This window comes from Garra rufa, chromosome 1 (assembly GCF_049309525.1).
Source record: "Garra rufa chromosome 1, GarRuf1.0, whole genome shotgun sequence".
In the NCBI taxonomy this organism is placed as follows: domain Eukaryota; kingdom Metazoa; phylum Chordata; class Actinopteri; order Cypriniformes; family Cyprinidae; genus Garra; species Garra rufa.
Window position 1 is genome coordinate 76,312,355 of NC_133361.1, and position 22,656 is coordinate 76,335,010.

Consider the following 22,656-nt stretch of genomic DNA (forward strand, 5'->3'; position numbering starts at 1 on the left):
TAAAACTGACAGAATTTAAAGCTGAGCTGTTATATTAAAAGCAACAAAGCCCAAAATGATTGCTGTGCATCTGGCTACAAATAACTATCATTCCCAGTCAATGCGAATAGTCGCAAATATACCTCAGGAAATACAACGACAAAGCGGGTCCGTTCATACTAACCTGCCTACACTCCCCAGAGTGCAGTGCGGCGGGTGTGTGTCACGTGACGCTTGCGTGCGCGAGCATGAGCGCTGCAGTGCGCCGCTGACAGTCTCTCGCTGCAGTCAAAGCGAGCGTGTGTCCAGCAGCAGGTGTGTGGATCTTCAGGTGTGTTCCAGACAAACCGGATGACTTTCATGGGGATTCATGGGGATTGATGTCGTTTCTGTCAGTGTGGATGCTAACGGCTCTCAATCACGCGGGATACTGCTATGGATCTGTATTTGACGGCTTCTGGAGTTAACGTTACTTAACGTGTGGAATAAACTCGCTTTCAACGGTAAAGGATTGACAGAAGAAGAAGAAGCAGACGCCAATAATCATCTGGTAAAGTTTACCTCAGTTTTTCACTCGGTGTATTCTCGTTCAACTCTTCGTTAACGTCCATTATTAGCTTTCCTCAGCGATCGCGAGCAGGATTTAATGCCTGTGGTTGATTGAAAATCTATCGCTGTTGGTTGAACAGTCGTTCGGAATTATTCTGATTCATACTATTATGTCTGTTTATATATTTTGACTTGTTGTGTCATAGATAGCTCTTATTGAAACACATGTTCTTCGACACAGAATCATGTGTGGCTGGAAGTGTGACATGCAGCATCTTCTTTCTCCGTTACTTGTGGTGTGTTTCTGGGTGTGAGTGTGTTTAGATAGTGGACAGAACCGCCTCTATTGTTGAGATCCACTATATCCAGAGATCCCCAAACAAGACCTCCTTTCTCCTCTGGAGAGGGTCCCTATGTCCAACAGCAAGTGACTCTCATGGAAGCACAAAAGAGGCTGGAGTGTCCATAAAGCTGGTCGGAGCCCCGTCCCGAGAAGGACAAAGACACACTTTGTGTCCGCCGGGGGCCCTTGACTAAACACCAAGGGTCTTGTCTTTACCGCAGACCCCGGTGTCTCCTCTTCCTCATCCTGTTATCTTAAACCCGGAGCGGGAAGCACGTGTTTGTGTGGTGCTCAGAAGCTCTTTGGGCTGATTTGAACTGTTGACCTCTGAACGAGGCTGATTTGACCTTTGGGGTCACCCGCCGTTCTTGCGGTAAACGGGGGCCGAGTGGTGCTTGTGCGCCAGTAGCGCCGCAGGTGTTTACTGCGCTGTCATCCAACACATCTGCAGTAGCCAAAAGTACATCGTATGGGTTGAAATTGTCAGTTTCATGCCTAAAATCATTATGCGGTCTTCGTTTTGGAATCACACTCTTGGTCCCAGGCAGCAAAACTTACATTTTGTAACAAAATAATAGTAAAAAAAAAAAATTTTTATATTGTTTATTAATGTTTTTCCTCCGCATTTGTGCGGTTTTCGCCGTTTTTATGCTATTCTTTAAATATATATAAATTATTGAATAAATATATATTTTTAATAGGTTTCTTTGCAAAAACAGCTTTTTATGTAAAAATCACTTTAGAAAATACCCACATTTTAAATTTTTACATTCATTCAGGGGGATAACACTGATCATTTGATATGGTTTAGTGTAAGATTTTTTGGAAAAGGCAGTTTTAAAAGTAAAAACAATATAACTTTCACCACTAGATGGCTGCGGAGCACTACTATTAATACATTGTATGGGTTGAAATTGTCAGTTTCATGCCTAAAATCATTATGCAGTCTTCGTTTTGGAATCACACTCGTGGTCCCAGGCAGCAAAACTTACATTATGCAACAAAATAATAGTAAAAAAAAAAAAAAAAAAATGTTTTTCCTGTTTATTAATGTTTTTCCTCCGCATTTGTGCGGTTTTCGCAGTTTTTATGCTATTCTTTAAATATATATAAATTAATAAATAAATATATATTTTTAATAGGTTTCTATGCAAAAACGGCTTTTTATGTAGAAAATCACTTTAGAAAATACCCACATTTTAAACTTTCATTCATGGGGATAACATGGATCATTTGATATGGTTTAGTGTAAGATTTTTTGAAAAATGCAGTTTTAAAAGTAAAAACAATATAACTTTCACCACTAGATGGCTGCGGAGCACTACTATTAATACATTGTATGGGTTGAAATTGTCAGTTTCATGCCTAAAATCATTATGCGGTCTTCGTTTTGGAATCACACTCGTGGTCCCAGCCGACAAAACTTACATTATGTAACAAAATAATAGTAAAAAAAAAAAAAAAAAAAAATGTTTTTCCTGTTTATTAATGTTTTTCCTCCGCATTTGTGCGGTTTTCGCAGTTTTTATGCTATTCTTTAAATATATATAAATTATTGAATAAATATATATTTTTAATAGGTTTCTATGCAAAAACGGCTTTTTATGTAGAAAATCACTTTAGAAAATACCCACATTTTAAACTTTCATTCATGGGGATAACATGGATCATTTGATATGGTTTAGTGTAAGATTTTTTGAAAAATGCAGTTTTAAAAGTAAAAAAAAACATAACTTTTACCACTAGATGGCTGCGGAGCACTACTATTAACTGCTATTTGACCGACAATAAGATGTCTTTTCAGTTGAGTTCATATCTACATATTATGACAATAAAAAATGCTTTTTTCGACAAAGTTAAGCATATTTTGTACTGAAACAAAACCAGTTCTATCACATATTGAGTGGCAGCACACAACATGAACATAAGAATGCAACAACGACATCTGTTTATTTTTTATTTGACAAATGATAAGAGAGCAGTTTTTATGGTCTCCAAATGTAGTCCTGTGTGTTTCATGATATGTAGATATGAACTCAACTGGAAAAAAAACTTGTGAAAAGAAATCTTTCAGGTGGTCAAATAGCAAAAAGCATATAGTGGAGCTCTGCAGCCACCTGCTGCTAAAAGTATTTATTTACGTTTAAAACTGGATTTGGCAAAAATCTTACACTAAACCATGGGAAATTATCCTTTTTATCCCCATGAATGAAAGTTAGACATGTGGGTTTTTTATGAAAGGGAATTTTACAAAAAAAAAGCTGTTTTTGTGTGCAAACCTATAAAAAATATTTATTTATTAATTTATATATATTTAAGAAATATCCTAAATCCTCCAAAAGCCGCACACATGAGGAGTAAAAACATTAATAAACAGGAAAATAACGTTTGTTTTGTTTTTTTAACTATTATTTTATAGCAAAAATTGCATTTTGTTATACCCCAAAGACCACGAACGTGAGTATTTCTTTCACACTGACATAAAATCAAGCTATCATTCCAATTGAATTTTTTCTTTGTAGATCAAGATCGTGTTGACTGATTTACAAAGTCTCATACCATTTGGACAAAGGGAACGGTTTTTTTTAATTTTAGCGAACGCCATTCAGGGTCCAGAAATCCCCCGAAGATCGCATGAGGGTTAAGATCATGTTCCATGAAGATATTTTGTACATTTCCCACCATAAACATGTCACAACTTCATTTATGGTTAGTGTTGATTTCATTAATTAGTTAAGAAAAGTAATAATACCTGCATAGGTCAACTGATTCAGACATTTGATTGGTGACGCAATATTGTCTGTTTTTGCTCTATTTTGCCAACAAAAATATGAACTATAAAGCCATCTCCGAGCAACACACTGCACTGATTTGTTTCTGAATTAATCTGTAATTTGAATGAATCAGGTGAGTCAATGATTCAACGACTCGTTCATAAAGAGTCATTTACTTCATTTCTGAATGAATCGGGTGAGTCAGTGATTCAGCGACTCGTTCATAAAGAGTCATTCATTTCTGAATGAATCGGGTGAGTCAGAGATTTAATGACTCATTCATAAAGAGTCATTTACTTCATTTCTGAATGAATCGGGTGAGTCAATGATTCAGCGACTCGTTCATAAAGAGTCATTTCATTTCTGAATGAATCGGGTGAGTCAATGATTCAGCGACTCATTCATAAAGAGTAATTTACTTCATTTCTGAATGAATCGGGTGAGTCAATGATTCAGCGACTCATTCATAAAGAGTCATTTCATTTCTGAATGAATCGGGTGAGTCAATGATTCTGCGACTCTTTCATAGAGAGAGTCATTTACTTTATTTCTGAATGAATCGGGTGAGTCAATGATTCAACGACTCGTTCATAAAGATTCATTTATTTTATTCCTGAATGAATCGGGTGCGTCAGTGATTCAATGACTCATTCGTAAAGAGTCATTTACTTAATTTCTGAATGAATCGGGTGAGTCAATGATTCAGCGACTCATTCATAAAAAGTCATTTCATTTCTGAATGAATCGGGTGAGTCAATGATTCAGCGACTCATTCATAAAAAGTCATTTCATTTCTGAATGAATCGGGTGAGTCAATGATTCAGCGACTCGTTCATAAAGAGTCATTTACTTCATTTCTGAATGAATCGGGTGAGTCAGTGATTCAGCGACTCATTCATAAAGAGTCATTTCATTTCTGAATGAATCGGGTGAGTCAATGATTCAGCGACTCATTCATAAAGAGTCATTTCATTTCTGAATGAATCGGGTGAGTCAATGATTCAGCGACTCGTTCATAAAGAGTCATTTACTTCATTTCTGAATGAATCGGGTGAGTCAATGATTCAGCGACTCGTTCATAAAGAGTCATTTACTTCATTTCTGAATGAATCGGGTGAGTCAATGATTCAGTGACTCATTCATAAAGAGTCATTTCATTTCTGAATGAATCGGGTGAGTCAATGATTCTGCGACTCTTTCATAGAGAGAGTCATTTACTTCATTTCTGAATGAATCGGGTGAGTCAATGATTCAGCGACTCGTTCATAAAGAGTCATTTACTTCATTTCTGAATGAATCGGGTGAGTCAATGATTCAGCGACTCATTCATAAAGAGTCATTTCATTTCTGAATGAATCGGGTGAGTCAATGATTCTGCGACTCTTTCATAGAGAGAGTCATTTACTTTATTTCTGAATGAATCGGGTGAGTCAATGATTCAACGACTTGTTCATAAAGATTCATTTACTTTATTCCTGAATGAATCGGGTGCGTCAGTGATTCAATGACTCATTCGTAAAGAGTCATTTACTTCATTTCTGAATGAATCGGGTGAGTCAATGATTCAGCGACTCATTCATAAAGAGTCATTTCATTTCTGAATGAATCGGGTGAGTCAATGATTCAGCGACTCGTTCATAAAGAGTCATTTACTTCATTTCTGAATGAATCGGGTGAGTCAGAGATTTAATGACTCATTCATAAAGAGTCATTTCATTTCTGAATGAATCCAGTGAGTCAATGATTCAACGACTCGTTCATAAAGAGTCATTTACTTTATTCCTGAATGAATCGGGTGAGTCAATGATTCTGTGACTCGTTCATAAAGAGTCATTTACTTTATTCCTGAATGAATCGGGTGAGTCAATGAGTCAACGACTCGTTCATAAAGAGTCATTTACTTCATTTCTGAATGAATCGGGTGAGTCAATGATTCAATGACTCGTTCATAAAGAGTCATTTCATTTCTGAGTGAATCGGGTGAGTCAATGATTCAGCGACTCGTTCATAAAGAGTCATTTACTTTATTCCTGAATGAATCGGGTGCGTCAGTGATTCAATGACTCATTCGTAAAGAGTCATTTACTTCATTTCTGAATGAATCGGGTGAGTCAATGATTCAGCGACTCATTCATAAAGAGTCATTTCATTTCTGAATGAATCCGGTGAGTCAATGATTCAACGACTCGTTCATAAAGAGTCATTTACTTTATTCCTGAATGAATCGGGTGAGTCAATGAGTCAACGACTCGTTCATAAAGAGTCATTTACTTCATTCCTGAATGAATCGGGTGAGTCAATGAGTCAACGACTCGTTCATAAAGAGTCATTTACTTCATTTCTGAATGAATCGGGCGAGTCAATGATTCAGCGAGTCATTCATAAAGAGTCATTTACTTCATTTCTGAATGAATCGGGTGAGTCAATGAGTCAACGACTCGTTCATAAAGAGTCATTTACTTCATTCCTGAATGAATCGGGTGAGTCAATGAGTCAACGACTCGTTCATAAAGAGTCATTTACTTCATTTCTGAATGAATCGGGCGAGTCAATGATTCAGCGAGTCATTCATAAAGAGTCATTTAATTTCTGAATGAATCGAGTGAGTCAATGATTCAGCGACTCGTTCATAAAGTCATTTACTTCATTCCTGAATGAATCGAGTGAGTCAATGATTCAATGACTCGTTCATAAATAGTCATTTACTTTATTCCTGAATGAATCGGGTGAGTCAATGATCCAATCACCTGTTCATAAAGAGTCATTTCATTCCTGAATGAATCAGGTGAGTAAATGATTCAGCGACTCGTTCATAAAGAGTCATTTACTTTATTCCTGATTGAATCGGGTGAGTCAATGATTCAATCACCTGTTCATAAAGAGTCATTTCATTCCTGAATGAATCAGGTGAGTAAATGATTCAGCGACTCATTCATAAAGAGTCATTTACTTTATTCCTAAATGAATCGGGGGAGTCAGTGAATCAGCAACTTGTTCCTAAAGAGAGTCATTTACTTCATTCCTGAATGATCAGACACTTGAACAAATCAAATGAATGACTAATTTTTTAATAAATGAATGATTTTTGCTGCCTACTAATGGCAGTTTGAGTTTCTTATTCAAATAATTACTTAATTAAAAAGAAACAGTTCAAGTCATAATTCTGTTTTAATCAAATAGATTATTTTGTTCTAAGCTACTTTTTGTTTTCTCATTCAACACAATAATGGCTTTAAAATACCTTTTGGGTGATTTCTCATCCAAATTTGACGTGTAGTTAATTTAGATCGGGTTAATTAATTGCCACATAGTGTATTTAAGTAGATTAAAATTTGAATCACTTGACAGCCCAAATACATGAATGTTAAAAGTTTAATTAGCTAGATTAGCAATGTTCTCTTCAAACCTTTTTTCCATGAGACTAGGTTGATGTGACAGAGAAAACTGACCATAAGACAAAAAAAAAAAAAAAAATTAATAGGCAGGGTTGCCAGGTTTTCATAACAAAACCCACCCAATTGTTACTCAAAACTAGCCCAATTGTGTTTGGAGGGGGTCCCTGTTTTTCTGGAGGTAAAATACATATTTTTTGGGACTAAATATCACATATTTGAGTCGCTTCAACCCGCGGACGTAGTGTTGAAGTAGCCCAATTCTGCGGGAAAACCGTGAACTTGGCAACACTGACTATAGGTCAAGTCTAGCAGCGCATGATTTTGTTAATGCATTTTTAAATGTAAAGAAACCAAAATAGCATTGGCTATTTAGCAGCTTCTACACATTTTTATTTGATAATGCATTTTCTTACAGCCAGTGTCACCTGCTGCTCTTTCTTTGTTCTTCAGGGGTGTACAGATTGGAATTAAACCAGTGATAAAGTGTGACACGTTTTGAACTTCAACAGTGAAGCTGAATGTTTTTGTCAGGGAGTAGATTGTCTGAGTTGTCATCAACAGCAGGATTGTGATGGTGTCCTCACCTGTGCGGTTCAGGTGCAAACGTGACAGTGTGGGAACCTAACACAGGTGAGGAGAGTGTGTTTGCAGGCCCAGATCTCACATCTGTGTTGTGCATCTCTGCAGCCCAGTGAGAAATCTGAGAAAGATGGTATAAGCAGCAGTTATACTGTATGTGTGTGTGTGATACTGCAGTTATGAGTCCAGCGCACCGCACCGCACCTAACAATCGGGCTCTGTGCGCCGTACGCTCGCCGTGTCTCTCTGTGTGTGTGTTTAGCGCGGCTCCGGAGTCGGTCTGTCATTTGTTAGCGCTGCGGAAACAATGGGCAGCTTGTCTCTGGGGTGGCGATGCTGGAGAGAGGGGGTCTGGGATCGGCCTGCCGCAGACCAAGAACAAGCGTCTGTCTGATGGAAGGACCTGCTGACCCTTCCTTAGGAAAATGGGAGCTTTGTTCAGAGGTGTGTGTGTGTGAGAGTGTGTTTATGCTGCTGTGTGTGGGAATGTGTCTATCAATGGAAGAGGCTGAGAAAACCAAATGGCCAGATGAAAGGTCAGAGAAAACCGTTTCTGTGTTGCACAAATTCCCTTGATTCCTGCACAGAAAGCCAGCAGATTTTGGCTAGTGATGGGTCTTGATGGATGTGTTAAGTCCCAGATAGCACACGTACATCTGCAAGAGTGTGCATGCCTGGCAGACGTCTGTAAGATGTCAGTTTTACATGCATTCTAATATAGAAACATCTTAAAGACATCTAATAGACGTCTATTTGACATCTGATGGGAAACCTCCAATAGATGTATTGCAGATGAGCAAACTACATCTGGCAGACGTCTGTAAGATGTCAGTTTTACATGCATTCTAATATAGAAACATCTTAAAGACATCTAATGGACGTCTATTTGACATCTGATGGGAAACGTCCAGTAGATGTATTGCAGATGAGCAAACTACATCTGGCAGACGTCTGTAAGATGTCAGTTTTACATGCATTTTAATATAGAAACATCTTAAAAACATCTATGTGACATCTGATAGGAAACATCCAAAAGACATATTGCAGATGAGCAAACATCTTGCAGATGTAAATACAGACATCAAATAGATGACTCCAACATGTTCTATCAGGGTAGACGTCTATTTGACATCTTCAAGACATCTAATACTCAGATAGCACATGTATGTCCGCAAGATGTCTGTCAAAGATCTCTTGATCTGGAAAGCATCTGCTGTCTACAAACGTCTGGCAGACGTCTGTAAGATGTCAGTTTTACATGCATTCTAATATAGAAACATCTTAAAGACATCTAATAGATGTCTATTTGACATCTGATAGGAAACATCCAATAGATGTATTGCAGATGAGCAAACCACATCTGGCAGACGGCTGTAAGATGCCAGTTTTACATGCATTCTAAATTAGAAAAACATCTCGAAGACATCTATTTGACATCTGATAGGAAACATCCAGAAGACGTCTTGCAGATGTAAATGCTATCTATCAGGGTAGAAGTCTATTTGACATCTTAAAGACATCTAATTCCCAGACAGCACACGCACGTCTGCAATATGTCTGTTAAAGATCTCTTGATCTGGAAAGCATTTGCTGTGTACAAATGTCTGGCAGACGTCTGCAAGATGTCAGTTTTGCATACATTCTAATATAGAAAAACATCTTGAAGACATCTATTTGACATCTGATAGGAAACATCAAGAAGACGTCTTGCAGATGTAAATGCAGTCGTCAAATAGATGTCTCTGAGATGAACATGTTCTGTCAGGTTAGACATCTCTTTGACATCTTAAAGACATCTAATACTCAGATAGCACACGTACGTCTGCAAGATGTCTGTTAAAGATCTCTTGATCTGGAAAGCATCTGCTGTCTACAAATGTCTGGCAGACGTCTGTAAGATGTCAGTTTTATATGCATTCTAATATAGAAACATCTTAAAGACATCCTATAGATGTCCATTTGACATCTGATAGGAAACGTCCAATAGATGTATTGCAGACGTCAAATTTAAGAACTGCTGACAGTCTATTCCTGAAGCCTCGACATTGCACATACAGCACGTCAACTTCCCTGATAGCACACATACATCTCGGAGACGTCTATTTCTCATCTGCAGTACGTCTAGTGGACGTCAAACAGACGTCTATTAGATGTCTTTAAGATGTTTATGAATTAGAATGCATCTTACAGACGTTTGTACACAGCAGATGCTTTCCAGATCAAGAGATCTTTAACAGACATATTGCAAGCGTACGTGTGCTATCTAGGCATTAGACGTCTTTAAGATGTCCAATAAACGTCTACCCTGATAGAACATGTACGTTTCGGAGACATCTTTTTGACGTCTGCATTTACATCTGCAAGACATAGTTTGCTCATCTGCAATGCATCTATTGGATGTTTCCTATCAGATGTCAAATAGATGTCTTTAAGATGTTTCTATATTAGAATGCATGTAAAATTGACATCTTACAAATGTCTGCCTGACGTTTGCAGACAGCAGATGCTTTCCAGATCAAGAGATCTTTAACAGACGTCTTGCAGACGCATGTGAGCTATCTGGGTTTGTCTGAAATGCCCCTTTCAGGTTTCTGATTCTATTAATGAGCTGATGAGATGAATCAGGTGTGCAAAGTGTGGTTGGGAACCACTTTTGATGTTAAAGAAGCGTCCCAAAGTAAAGTGGCCTTCATGTCCAACAGGGTTTGGTTTGTGGTTTTGGTTTATAAACGTATAAACATCCATTTATGCTGAAGTCTGCGGTCGTCTCTGTTGGTCTTGAGTCAGTGACTTTTCAAAAGAAGGCATGTTTTTGTCCTAGTTTGTCTGTTCTCTGAAACGGAATTGTGTTTGAAGTCATGATTGTCAAAGACAGTGCAGTCTCTGTATTTTTCTCAAGTCTAGCAGAAATATGAGACTGATGAAGACATTGCATTATTTAGTGGTTTGTGGCGCCACCTGGTGGCCAGTGAAAGTAGTTTCAGTGTGAGATCAGTGGTTCTCAACTAGCTCTGCAAGCTATTTAGATGAATACATTGTTAGTATTTGAAAATAATCAAACTGGAATTCTGATTTAAAATTAAAAGATGAAAATGGAAATAATTCCTTTTTTAACCCCTCTATATATATATATATATATATATATATATTTTTATTATTTTTTTTTTTTTTTGAAGCATAGTTCTTGTAACTTCTGGAATCACAATATAAATCAAGGTTAAATTAGTTAATACATCAGTGTTCTCAGTGTATGTTACTTAAAAAAAAAGTTGGAAAGTAATGAATATTGTATTGGAGTCGAAAATGTTGAGAAGCACTGATTTAGAAAGACTTGTGCATTGTCGTGTTAGAATGGAAAAGGCTCCCGTCTAATTAGAAGCACACAATCCCCTAGAATGTCATTATATGCTTAAACATTAGTATTTGTACTCCTGGAAATGACTAAAGTAGTCAAACCTCTCAATACTTTTGGCACTATACATGCACAAATGTCTGTAAGATGGTCTCTAGATAGGCGGCTCACTTGGGTTTAAGACTCTATCTCGGTGTGTTTGCAATAGACATATTTCTGCTGGATAATGACAAACGCTGACAGTGAAACACATCTGTGTGTAAATGCATTTCTTGGTCACAGTGCGCCCTCTGGTGGTGAGTCGTGAACGGCACACTCGAGCTGAAATAAATCTCTAATTTCTGTGACAAGGAAATTTTCATGGCAAAGAAGCACTATGCAATTCATCTGATCACTCTTCATAACATTCATGTTTCATTCATTCTCTCGTGCAGAAAGTCCAAAACACACTCGTTTGATGGAAGACATAATAACTTCTGATGTATCAGGATGTAAAAGGCTGAATTCAGGTCATGCAGTTTCTGGAATATCATTGAAAGTTAGGAAGTTTGATATTTATTTTGTCACGGAAAATAAATTTTTGTTTGTTGTTGATTCGAATTTTGTTGTATCACGTTGTTTCACATGTTTTGGCTGTTATTGTTATGGTCATGAAAGCATGAAAAACATCAATTAAAGTCTATTTAACAGGTAAAAGCAAAAAAAGTATGGATGGATCCGTTCATTATAGGTCATGGAAATTCAGCTTTTTAATCCGTGAAAAACAAGCATAAACCCTAACTGATCAAACCTGAAGACGGTAAACAATTGTGACCCTGGACCACAAAACCAGTCATAAGGTGTTAAAAAAACAAAATAAAAACGAAAAAACAATAAGCTTTAAATTAAATATCATATTTTTGTTTGATACTGACAGCTGTTTGGGGACATATTACATGTTGAAATGTGTTTTTGCCACCAGTTTTATTACTTTTTTGGTTTATGAAATCCGCCCTTCTGCTGGGATCAGAATAATCGATTTTTATTTATTTATTTAAAAGTATCCCAATCTTACTAAAACATGTTGAACAACACAAACTGAGGATTTAATCCGGATCAAAAACAAGATTTTGTCATCTAAGCCAAATTCGGATTTTTTTGAAGAAATGAGACGCATCTCTAGTTTTGACATTATTTGTTCGTCAGACATTCCTTTTTAAAAGAAAATAAGTATCGTGTTTTTTAAAGCTTACCAACATCAGGTTTTTGAGCTCTGAAAATGTCCACATTTTAACAATTTACTCCTGGAGCCATACTGAAGTGCTAATATCTCTAGAGCCGAATCTCACACAGCATTCAAAATAGAGATACTAAAAGAAAAGCTTGGTAAGACCCAATATCTAAAAGGGCGTTGAGATATCTTTAAGACTTCTTGAGTTGCATGCAGGCAAACTTTGGAAAAGTGCTGATTCCCCATTTTTGAACCCCATTGGCACATGATGCAGCACAGATTTTAAGTGCATTTGTTTAGATGTGTCCTATCTAGGTCACGCTCTTGTGTTTGCCGGCTTGTGAGGGCTTGTCTTTGTTGACGTTGGCATCTGTTTCAGTCCTCAGTTTGATTGGACACACATGAGGGTTGTGGGTTTGTTCTCTGGTCTTTTATCAGTTAATCATTGAGTCGCACCGTTGTATCTCTCTCAGTGTTTTTGATCAGGAGTCTGTGAGTCCCAGCGGTGAGCACTAGATGGCACTGTGACTCTGTTGTTATTGACCGTCGTATTAAAACCGTCCGCCTTTGAAGATCAAAGCTCCGGCGCTCAGAGATAACATCCACCTCCGCCTCAATAAAGAGGATCCTCTGCTGCTCTGGCTTTGATCAGGGCCAATGAGATCCGCCGTCGACTTCTCTTTCCGAATGCTGTGAACCTGGGTGAGGCTCTTCAGCGTTTGTACAATGCACACTTAATCATTTGACGAGCGTTTGTTCGGCTTGACAGGCGTCTGGAACGGCCGGTTTGGCCAAATCCAGGAGACGCGGAAACAGCCGATGCCAAACTCTCAGTTGGTCCGCAGCCAGATCTCTGGTCACGCCGCGTCCTGATTGGCCGACAGTAATAGCTGCGCTATAAAAGACTGCTCTGTTTCTCACACTGTCAGTCTGATCATCAATGCTCCCACAGTTATTTACATTCGTTTTCAGCATTTGGACTTTATTCTTGAAATATTACAACTTTAGTCTCATAATCTCATCCTTATTTATATTTATTTTCATCTTTTTGACTTTATTCTCATATTTCATCTTAATTCTTATAATTTGGACTTTATTGTAGAAATATTTTGACTTTATTCTCATAATATCAACTTTATTTTCATCATTTTGATTTTATTCTTGAAATATTACAACTTTATTCTCATAATCTCATCTTTATTTATATTTTATTTTCATCATTTGGACTTTATTCTTGAAATATTATGACTTTATTCTTATAATTTTGAATTTATTCTCATATTTCATCTTAATTCTTGTAATTTGGACTTTATTGTAGAAATATTTTGACTTTATTCTTGTAGTATTTTGACAATATTCTCATAATATCAACTTTATTTTCATTATTTGGACTTTATTCTTGTAGTATTTTGACTTTATTCTCATAATATCAACTTTATTTTCATTATTTGGACTTTATTCTTGAAATATTATGACTTTATTCGCATAATATCAACTTTATTTTCATTATTTTGACTTTATTCTTGTAGTATTTTGACTTTATTCTCATAATATCAACTTTATTTTCATTATTTGGACTTTATCCTTGAAATATTATGACTTTATTCTCAAAACATTTGAACTTTTTATCGTAATTTTGACTTTGTTCTCAAAACATTTAGTTTATTCTTATAATTTGGACTTTATTGTAGAAATACTTTGACTTTATTCTCATAATATAAACTTTATTTTCATAATTTGGACTTTATTGTAGAAATATTTTGACTTTATTCTTGTAGTATTTTGACATTATTCTCATAATATCAACTTTATTTTCATCATTTTGACTTTGTCTAAATATTTTATCACTATTCTCAAAATATTTAGACTTTATTTTCATAATTTCAACTTCATTCTCAACTTTTTCACTTTATTCTCATAATGTTTTTTAGTTTATTATCATAATTTAGACTTTATATTTTAATATTTAACGTTATTCTTGTAATTTTGACTTTATTCTCAAAATATTATGACTTTATTACCATATTTCATCTTAATTCTTGTAATTTGGACTTTATTGTAGAAATATTTTGTCTTTATTCTCAAAACATTTGAACTTTTTATCGTAATTTTGACTTTGTTCTCAAAACATTTAGTTTATTCTTATAATTTGGATTTTATTGTAGAAATACTTTGACATTATTGTTGGAGTATTTTGACATTATTCTCATAATATCAACTTTATTTTCATTCTCATAATATTTTTTACTTTATTATCATAATTTAGACTTTAGATTTTAATATTTAACTTTATTCTTGTAATTTTTTGACTTTTTGACCTTTTGACTTTATTCTCGAAACACTTAGACTTTATTCTCATATTTCAACTTTATTCTTATAATTTGGACTTTATTGTAGAAATATTTTGACTTTATTCTCATAATATCAACTTTATTTTCATTATTTTGACTTTATTCTTGCAATATTACAACTTTATTCTCATAATCTCATCTTTATTTACATATTATTTTCATAATTTGGACTTAATTCTTGAAATATTATGACTTTATTCTCATAATTTGGACTTTATTGTCTAAATATTTCATCTTTATTCTCAAAACATGTAGAGTTTATTCTTATAATTTGGATTTTATTGTAGAAATACTTTGACATTATTGTTGGAGTATTTTGACATTATTCTCATAATATCAACTTTATTTTCATTTTGATTTTGTCAAAATATTGTATCGCTATTCTCAAAAGTTTTTTACTTTATTCTCATAATAATTTTTTAGTTTATTATCATAATTTAGACTTTATATTTTAATAATTAACTTGATTCTTGTAATTTTGACTTTATTCTCAAAATATTATGACTTTATTCTCATATTTCATCTTAATTCTTATAATTTTGACTTTATTGTAGAAATATTTCAAGTTTATTCTTGTAGTATTTTGACATTATTCTCATAATATCAACTTTATTTTCATCATTTTGACTTTGTCTAAATATTTTATCGCTATTCTCAAAACATTTAGACTTTATTCTCATAATTTCAACTTCATTCTCAACTTTTTCACTTTATTCTCATAATGTTTTTTACTTTATTATCATAATTTAGACTTTATATTTTAATATTTAACTTTATTCTTGTAATTTTTGTCTTTATTCTCAAAAAATTATGACTTTATTACCATATTTCATCTTAATTCTTGTAATTTGGACTTTATTGTAGAAATATTATGACTTTATTCTTGTAGTATTTTGACATTATTCTCATAATATCAACTTTATTTTCATCATTTTGACTCTGTCTAAATATTTCGATTTTATTCTCAAAACATTTGACATTTTTATCGTAATTTTGATTTTATCCTCAACACATTTAGTTTATTCTTATAATTTGGACTTTATTGTAGAAATACTTTGACATTATTCTCATAATATCAACTTTATTTTCATCATTTTGACTTTGTCTAAATATTTTATCGCTATTCTCAAAACATTTAGACTTTATTTTCATAATTTCAACTTCATTCTCAAAACTTTTTCTTTAAAGTTTTATTCTAAAAATATTATGACTTTATTGCTGACATATTTCATCTTTATTCTCGAAACATTGCCATTTTTTCATAATTAACTTTATTCTTGTGATTTCAAGTTTGTTCTCAGTCTGGTCTGTTTCTCACACTGAGTTCAGCTAAACTGGAGTCTAACGTGGATCTGTGCAGCTCTGAGAGCGATACTCTAATCCTGACCATCATAAGAGTTTCTCTGAGCTCTACTCAGAAGGCCAATGTAAGTAAAGACCGAGAGAAGCTCGCAGCGCCGCATACTTGAACCCTGCCCAAATTTGCTTTCAACAAATCAGATTTGGTGTGATTTAAAATGCTTGGTTACGCAGGTTCCAGCCTTCGGGGATTACGAGAAACTGCTTTCCTGTGTCCCTATGTGTGTGTCCCAGAAACCCAACGGCCCTCGCTGACCAATCACAGCGCAGGGTCTGGCTGCCAATCAGAGCGTGGCACGGAGTCAGAAGCGGTCAGTGCGTTAGCAGCGCTCAATCAAAGCTTATCGCGTGTCCCAAGGCAAATACTACACTGTCAGATTATTAAGTTGGCTTGAGAGAGCCAACTTACTGATATTCTATTTTCTTCCTAGTCAAAATTTTCTGACTGTATCTCCTCCTAGAGCTTTAACTCTACAAACTCCAAACTCAGCCCAGATCTTCAGACTGATCTGACTCGAGTTGCTATATCTTTTCTAACTGATCGGACTTACGGTTTTCCTAAAAATGACGATTAAATCTGGGAAAAATCTCATTGACTTACATTGACGGAATGTTCAAATGAGCCAAGACTTTTCAAACTCCAACTGTCAAAATTCAAATTTAAACTGCCAGAATCCTTTGAGACTCAATCAAGCTTCCCTTCTATCAAAGAACTTGCTTCTACGTACTATTTCTAATCCATTCAAACTCATCTATCTTTCTAAGTCATGCTAACAATATGCTAATCATGCTACAATCATGCTAGTGACTTGCTAGTCATGCTAGAATCATGCTAGAGACTTGCTAGTCATGCTAGAATCATGCTAGTAACTTGCTAGTCATCCTAAAATCATGCTAGTGACTTGCTAGTCATCCTAAAATCATGCTAGTGACTTGCTAGTCATGCTAGAATCATGCTAGTAACTTGTTAGTCATGCTAGAATCATGCTAGTGACTTGCTAGTCATGCTAGAATCATGCTAGTAACTTGTTAGTAATGCTAGAATCATGCTAGTAACTTGCTAGTCATGCTAGAATTATGCTAGTGACTTGCTAGTCATTCTAGAATCATGTTAGTGACTTGCTAGTCATGCTAGAATCATGCTAGTGACTTGCTAGTCATGCTAGAATCATGCTAGTGACTTGCTAGTCATGCTAGAATCATGCTAGAATCATGCTAGTCATGTTAACATCATGCTAGTCATGCTAACATCATGTTAGCATAATGTAATGACATGCTAGCATCATGCTAGCCACATGTTAGTCATGCTAGCATCATGCTAATACCATGCTAGTGACATGCGAGTCATGCCAACAACGTTCTAGTGACTAAACTTAAAACTTTTTTAGACTTTTAAACTCCTTTAAACTTCTCAAAACTTCTTTAAACTTTTTAAACTTTCTGTTCCGGCTTTCTCAAGCTAACTTAAAGTTTGTCTTGACGAACTTTTTTATCTAGTTGACTTTGTTCCTCGTGCAGATCTTCAGACTGATCTGACTCGAGTTGCTATATCTTTTCTAACTGATCGGACTTAGGTTTTCCTAAAAATGACGATTAAATCTGGGAAAAATCCCATTGACTTACATTGACGGAATGTTCAAATGAGCCAAGACTTTTCAAACTCCAACTGTCAAAATTCAAATTTAAACTCCCAGAATCCTTTGAGACTCAATCAAGCTTCCCTTCTATCAAAGAACTTGCTTCTACGTACTATTTCTAATCCATTCAAACTCATCTATCTTTCTAAGTCATGCTAACAATATGCTAATCATGCTACAATCATGCTAGTGACTTGCTAGTCATGCTAGAATCATGCTAGAGACTTGCTAGTCATGCTAGAATCATGCTAGTAACTTGCTAGTCATCCTAAAATCATGCTAGTGACTTGCTAGTCATCCTAAAATCATGCTAGTGACTTGCTAGTCATGCTAGAATCATGCTAGTAACTTGTTAGTCATGCTAGAATCATGCTAGTGACTTGCTAGTCATGCTAGAATCATGCTAGTAACTTGTTAGTAATGCTAGAATCATGCTAGTAACTTGCTAGTCATGCTAGAATTATGCTAGTGACTTGCTAGTCATTCTAGAATCATGTTAGTGACTTGCTAGTCATGCTAGAATCATGCTAGTGACTTGCTAGTCATGCTAGTGACTTGCTAGTCATGTTAGAATCATGCTAGAATCATGCTAGTGACTTGCTAGTCATGTTAACATCATGCTAGTGACATGCTAGTCATGCTACAATCATGCTAGTGACTTGCTAGTCATGCTAGAATCATGCTAGTAACTTGTTAGTAATGCTAGAATCATGCTAGTAACTTGTTAGTAATGCTAGAATCATGCTAGTGACTTGCTAGTCATGCTAGAATCATGCTAGTGACTTGCTAGTCATGCTAGAATCATGCTAGTGACTTGCTAGTCATGCTAGAATCATGCTAGTGACTTGCTAGTCATGCTAGAATCATGCTAGTGACTTGCTAGTCATGCTAGAATCATGCTAGTGACTTGCTAGTCATGCTAGAATCATGCTAGAATCATGCTAGTCATGTTAACATCATGCTAGTCATGCTAACATCATGTTAGCATAATGTAATGACATGCTAGCATCATGCTAGCCACATGTTAGTCATGCTAGCATCATGCTAATACCATGCTAGTGACATGCGAGTCATGCCAACAACGTTCTAGTGACTAAACTTAAAACTTTTTTAGACTTTTAAACTCCTTTAAACTTCTCAAAACTTCTTTAAACTTTTTAAACTTTCTGTTCCGGCTTTCTCAAGCTAACTTAAAGTTTGTCTTGACGAACTTTTTTATCTAGTTGACTTTGTTCCTCGTGCAGATCTTCAGACTGATCTGACTCGAGTTGCTATATCTTTTCTAACTGATCGGACTTACGGTTTTCCTAAAAATGACGATTAAATCTGGGAAAAATCCCATTGACTTACATTGACGGAATGTTCAAATGAGCCAAGACTTTTCAAACTCCAACTGTCAAAATTCAAATTTAAACTCCCAGAATCCTTTGAGACTCAATCAAGCTTCCCTTCTATCAAAGAACTTGCTTCTACGTACTATTTCTAATCCATTCAAACTCATCTATCTTTCTAAGTCATGCTAACAATATGCTAATCATGCTACAATCATGCTAGTGACTTGCTAGTCATGCTAGAATCATGCTAGAGACTTGCTAGTCATGCTAGAATCATGCTAGTAACTTGCTAGTCATCCTAAAATCATGCTAGTGACTTGCTAGTCATCCTAAAATCATGCTAGTGACTTGCTAGTCATGCTAGAATCATGCTAGTAACTTGTTAGTCATGCTAGAATCATGCTAGTGACTTGCTAGTCATGCTAGAATCATGCTAGTAACTTGTTAGTAATGCTAGAATCATGCTAGTAACTTGCTAGTCATGCTAGAATTATGCTAGTGACTTGCTAGTCATTCTAGAATCATGTTAGTGACTTGCTAGTCATGCTAGAATCATGCTAGTGACTTGCTAGTCATGCTAGTGACTTGCTAGTCATGTTAGAATCATGCTAGAATCATGATAGTGACTTGCTAGTCATGTTAACATCATGCTAGTGACATGCTAGTCATGCTACAATCATGCTAGTGACTTGCTAGTCATGCTAGAATCATGCTAGTAACTTGTTAGTAATGCTAGAATCATGCTAGTAACTTGTTAGTAATGTTAGAATCATGCTAGTGACTTGCTAGTCATGCTAGAATCATGCTAGTGACTTGCTAGTCATGCTAGAATCATGCTAGTGACTTGCTAGTCATGCTAGAATCATGCTAGTGACTTGCTAGTCATGCTAGAATCATGCTAGTGACTTGCTAGTCATGCTAGAATCATGCTAGAATCATGCTAGTCATGTTAACATCATGCTAGTCATGCTAACATCATGTTAGCATAATGTAATGACATGCTAGCATCATGCTAGCCACATGTTAGTCATGCTAGCATCATGCTAATACCATGCTAGTGACATGCGAGTCATGCTAACAACGTTCTAGTGACTAAACTTAAAACTTTTTTAGACTTTTAAACTTCTCAAAACTTCTTTAAACTTTCTGTTCCGGCTTTCTCAAGCTAACTTAAAGTTTGTCTTGACGAACTTTTTTATCTAGTTGACTTTGTTCCTCGTGCAGTTGTGCTCTTTGGTTTCTCAGTGAGGAGCACAAACAATACAATACAGCTACAATATGGCAACCGTTGGCTGAAAAAGTTGTATTTCCCATTCCTACTAATCCTACTAATCAAACTTCGTTCGTGTGTTAATTCATCATTTTTACATTAGAGAAAGCGAGGTTTGGTCAGCTTCAGCTCACTCCTCGAGACGGTTTTCTGAGGCGAAGTGAAGTGAGCTCATGCTGTCAGTGTTAATGGGGTGGCAGGAGTTTTCTTGGGAGTTTGTGAGCAGGTGCTGCTGTAGCGGTCAGGCAGTTTTAATAGGATTATCACACACAATCTGACCCAGCTCTCACACTGGCACGGCTCCAGCCCTCAGAAATGACTTCAGTCAAACACTCAGGATCCAGATCACTTTGTTCAGTACTAAAACATTCAGTAGCAAGAACCTGCGACAGTTCCCGGTTCATTTAGAATTAGACGAGTCAACAAAGTTTCTTCCCATTACTGAGATTATGTTTGCGGTTGCCAGATATCAGCAACTCAAATCCCCCAATCAGAGGTGTTCTGATGAACGGATATGGGCTTTTTGCTTTATGCATATGTGACGTATGTCACCCTGGAGCACAGAGCTGAATAAATGAGCTTTCATTGATGTCTGGTTTGTTAGGATAGGACAATATTTGGCCCGAGATACGACTACTTCTGATGAAATGTAGAAATTACATTTGCCAAATGAAAACCATAATTGCATAAAAAATTGAGCAAAATCATATATATTTGTGATCATTTTAGCCATTATGCGGTAAGACAAAATCTGACGAAAATGTGACACTGACTAAAACTAGACTAAAATGCTCAGTCGATTAAAACTTGACTAAAACAAGAGGAACACTGGCTCTGAAGAAGAGAATCTGAAGTTGAATTAACCTGTAATCACCAGATTAAACCAATTGTAGACACTAATCAATTTGTGTGTGGATTTTAAATTATTTTCACAGTATTGAGTGGAGGCGGGGCTAATTAGCATATTCATTCTCTGCGTATTTTTAATGAGGAAAGGGTGTAGAGTTACTCTCTAACCATTTTAAGACATAAAGATGCTATTTTCATGGGAGAAAAATGGATAAAATCCATTATTTTATTGGATACTGTTTGGTGTGCGCTCTGTAATTTTAACCAAACCAAACAGTGTCCATTAAAATAATGGATTTCATCCATCAAAACCCATCTTTGATAATCAAACTGACATATTTAAGCATTTTTCTCCCATGAAACTAACGTCTTCATGTCTTGAAATGGCTTGAATGTAACTTTCCTCATTAGGAAAACACAGACAATGAATATGCTAATTAGCCCCGCCTCCACTCAATCACTCAAGCTCCACTTTCACTCGGTTAAACACAACACCATAGGCCACACTGGGTAAATGTATGGGGTGAATTTATTTAATTCTGAATGGATTCAGAAGTCAAGGAAGCACACAAAGCTTGAGCACTCCCCTTATAATTCAGAGTCGAGTTTCAGGGCGGTAAAAATGAGTTCAGAAAGATGGCAGCATCACAGTGTTATTTGTACACAGAGATTGGTCACTCTATTAGTGAAACCTGTTGACTTTAGCAATCTTTATTGTACTGTGTGCCAATGGTGACCATTCGAAAATTGGGAAACAGCACTTTTTTTTAGCTTTTCTCTAAAGTTTGCATGCATGCAACTCGAGAAGTATTAAAGATATTGGAATAGCTTTTTAGATATTGGGTCTTGACAAACTTTTCTTTTAACGTCTTTATTTTTAATGCCCTATGAGATTTGGTTCCAGAGATATTGGCATTTCAATATGGCACATTCACACGTTTTGATTTCAGCCATTTACTCTGGGAGCCATATTGAAGTTCTAATATCTCTGGAACCGAATCTCATAGAGCACTAAAAATAAAGATGCCAAAAGAAAAGTTTAGTAAGACCCAGTATCTAAAAGGGCATTCAAATATCTCCAATACTTCTTGAGTTACAGACATGCAAACTTTGGAGAAAAGCTCAAAAAAAGTGCTGTTTACCTATTTTCGAATGGTCACCATTGGCACACAATGCAACAAAGATTGCTAAAGTCAACAGGTTTCACTAATAGAGCGACCAATCTCTGTCTACAACTAACAATATGATGCTGCCATGTTTCTGAAGTCATTTTTACCGCCCCGAAACTTGACTCTGAATCTCAGGTGAAAATTGCCATTTTGACCTCCCTCTACAAAATAGTGGATAACTCAGTGAATATTCATCCATCACATTTAATATGTTGGCTTTCATCACTATACATGTCTATCTTTCTTTAGAAAAAAATATTAGCAAAATCAAAAACCTCTGGTTGAGTTGACCCAGAATGACCCAATATTTAGGAGTGTGCACACGATGGTTGGGTCAACTTCATACAGCGCTGACATCATGGCACAGCGGTTTTATCTCTAGAAAACGAGCCGTTGTGTTTGTGTCTGGCAGGTTATCACAAGTCACTTGTCTTAGATCCGCCGCTTAAATTCTGGTTTAATATTGTCGAGCGTAAATTCCCAATAGTCTAGTCTAGCTCTCATAA

General features: G+C 35.9%; 1 long non-coding RNA gene across 1 annotated transcript in view; it reads left to right on the forward strand.

The window, feature by feature from the left end:
• Positions 1-267: 267 nt before the first annotated feature.
• Positions 268-22,656, forward strand: part of LOC141339421 (uncharacterized) — a 102,123-nt gene continuing 79,734 nt past the window's right edge. The window contains exon 1 of the long non-coding RNA XR_012356018.1: positions 268-529. This is a non-coding gene — a long non-coding RNA (uncharacterized lncRNA). The remainder of the gene's footprint in view (positions 530-22,656) is intronic.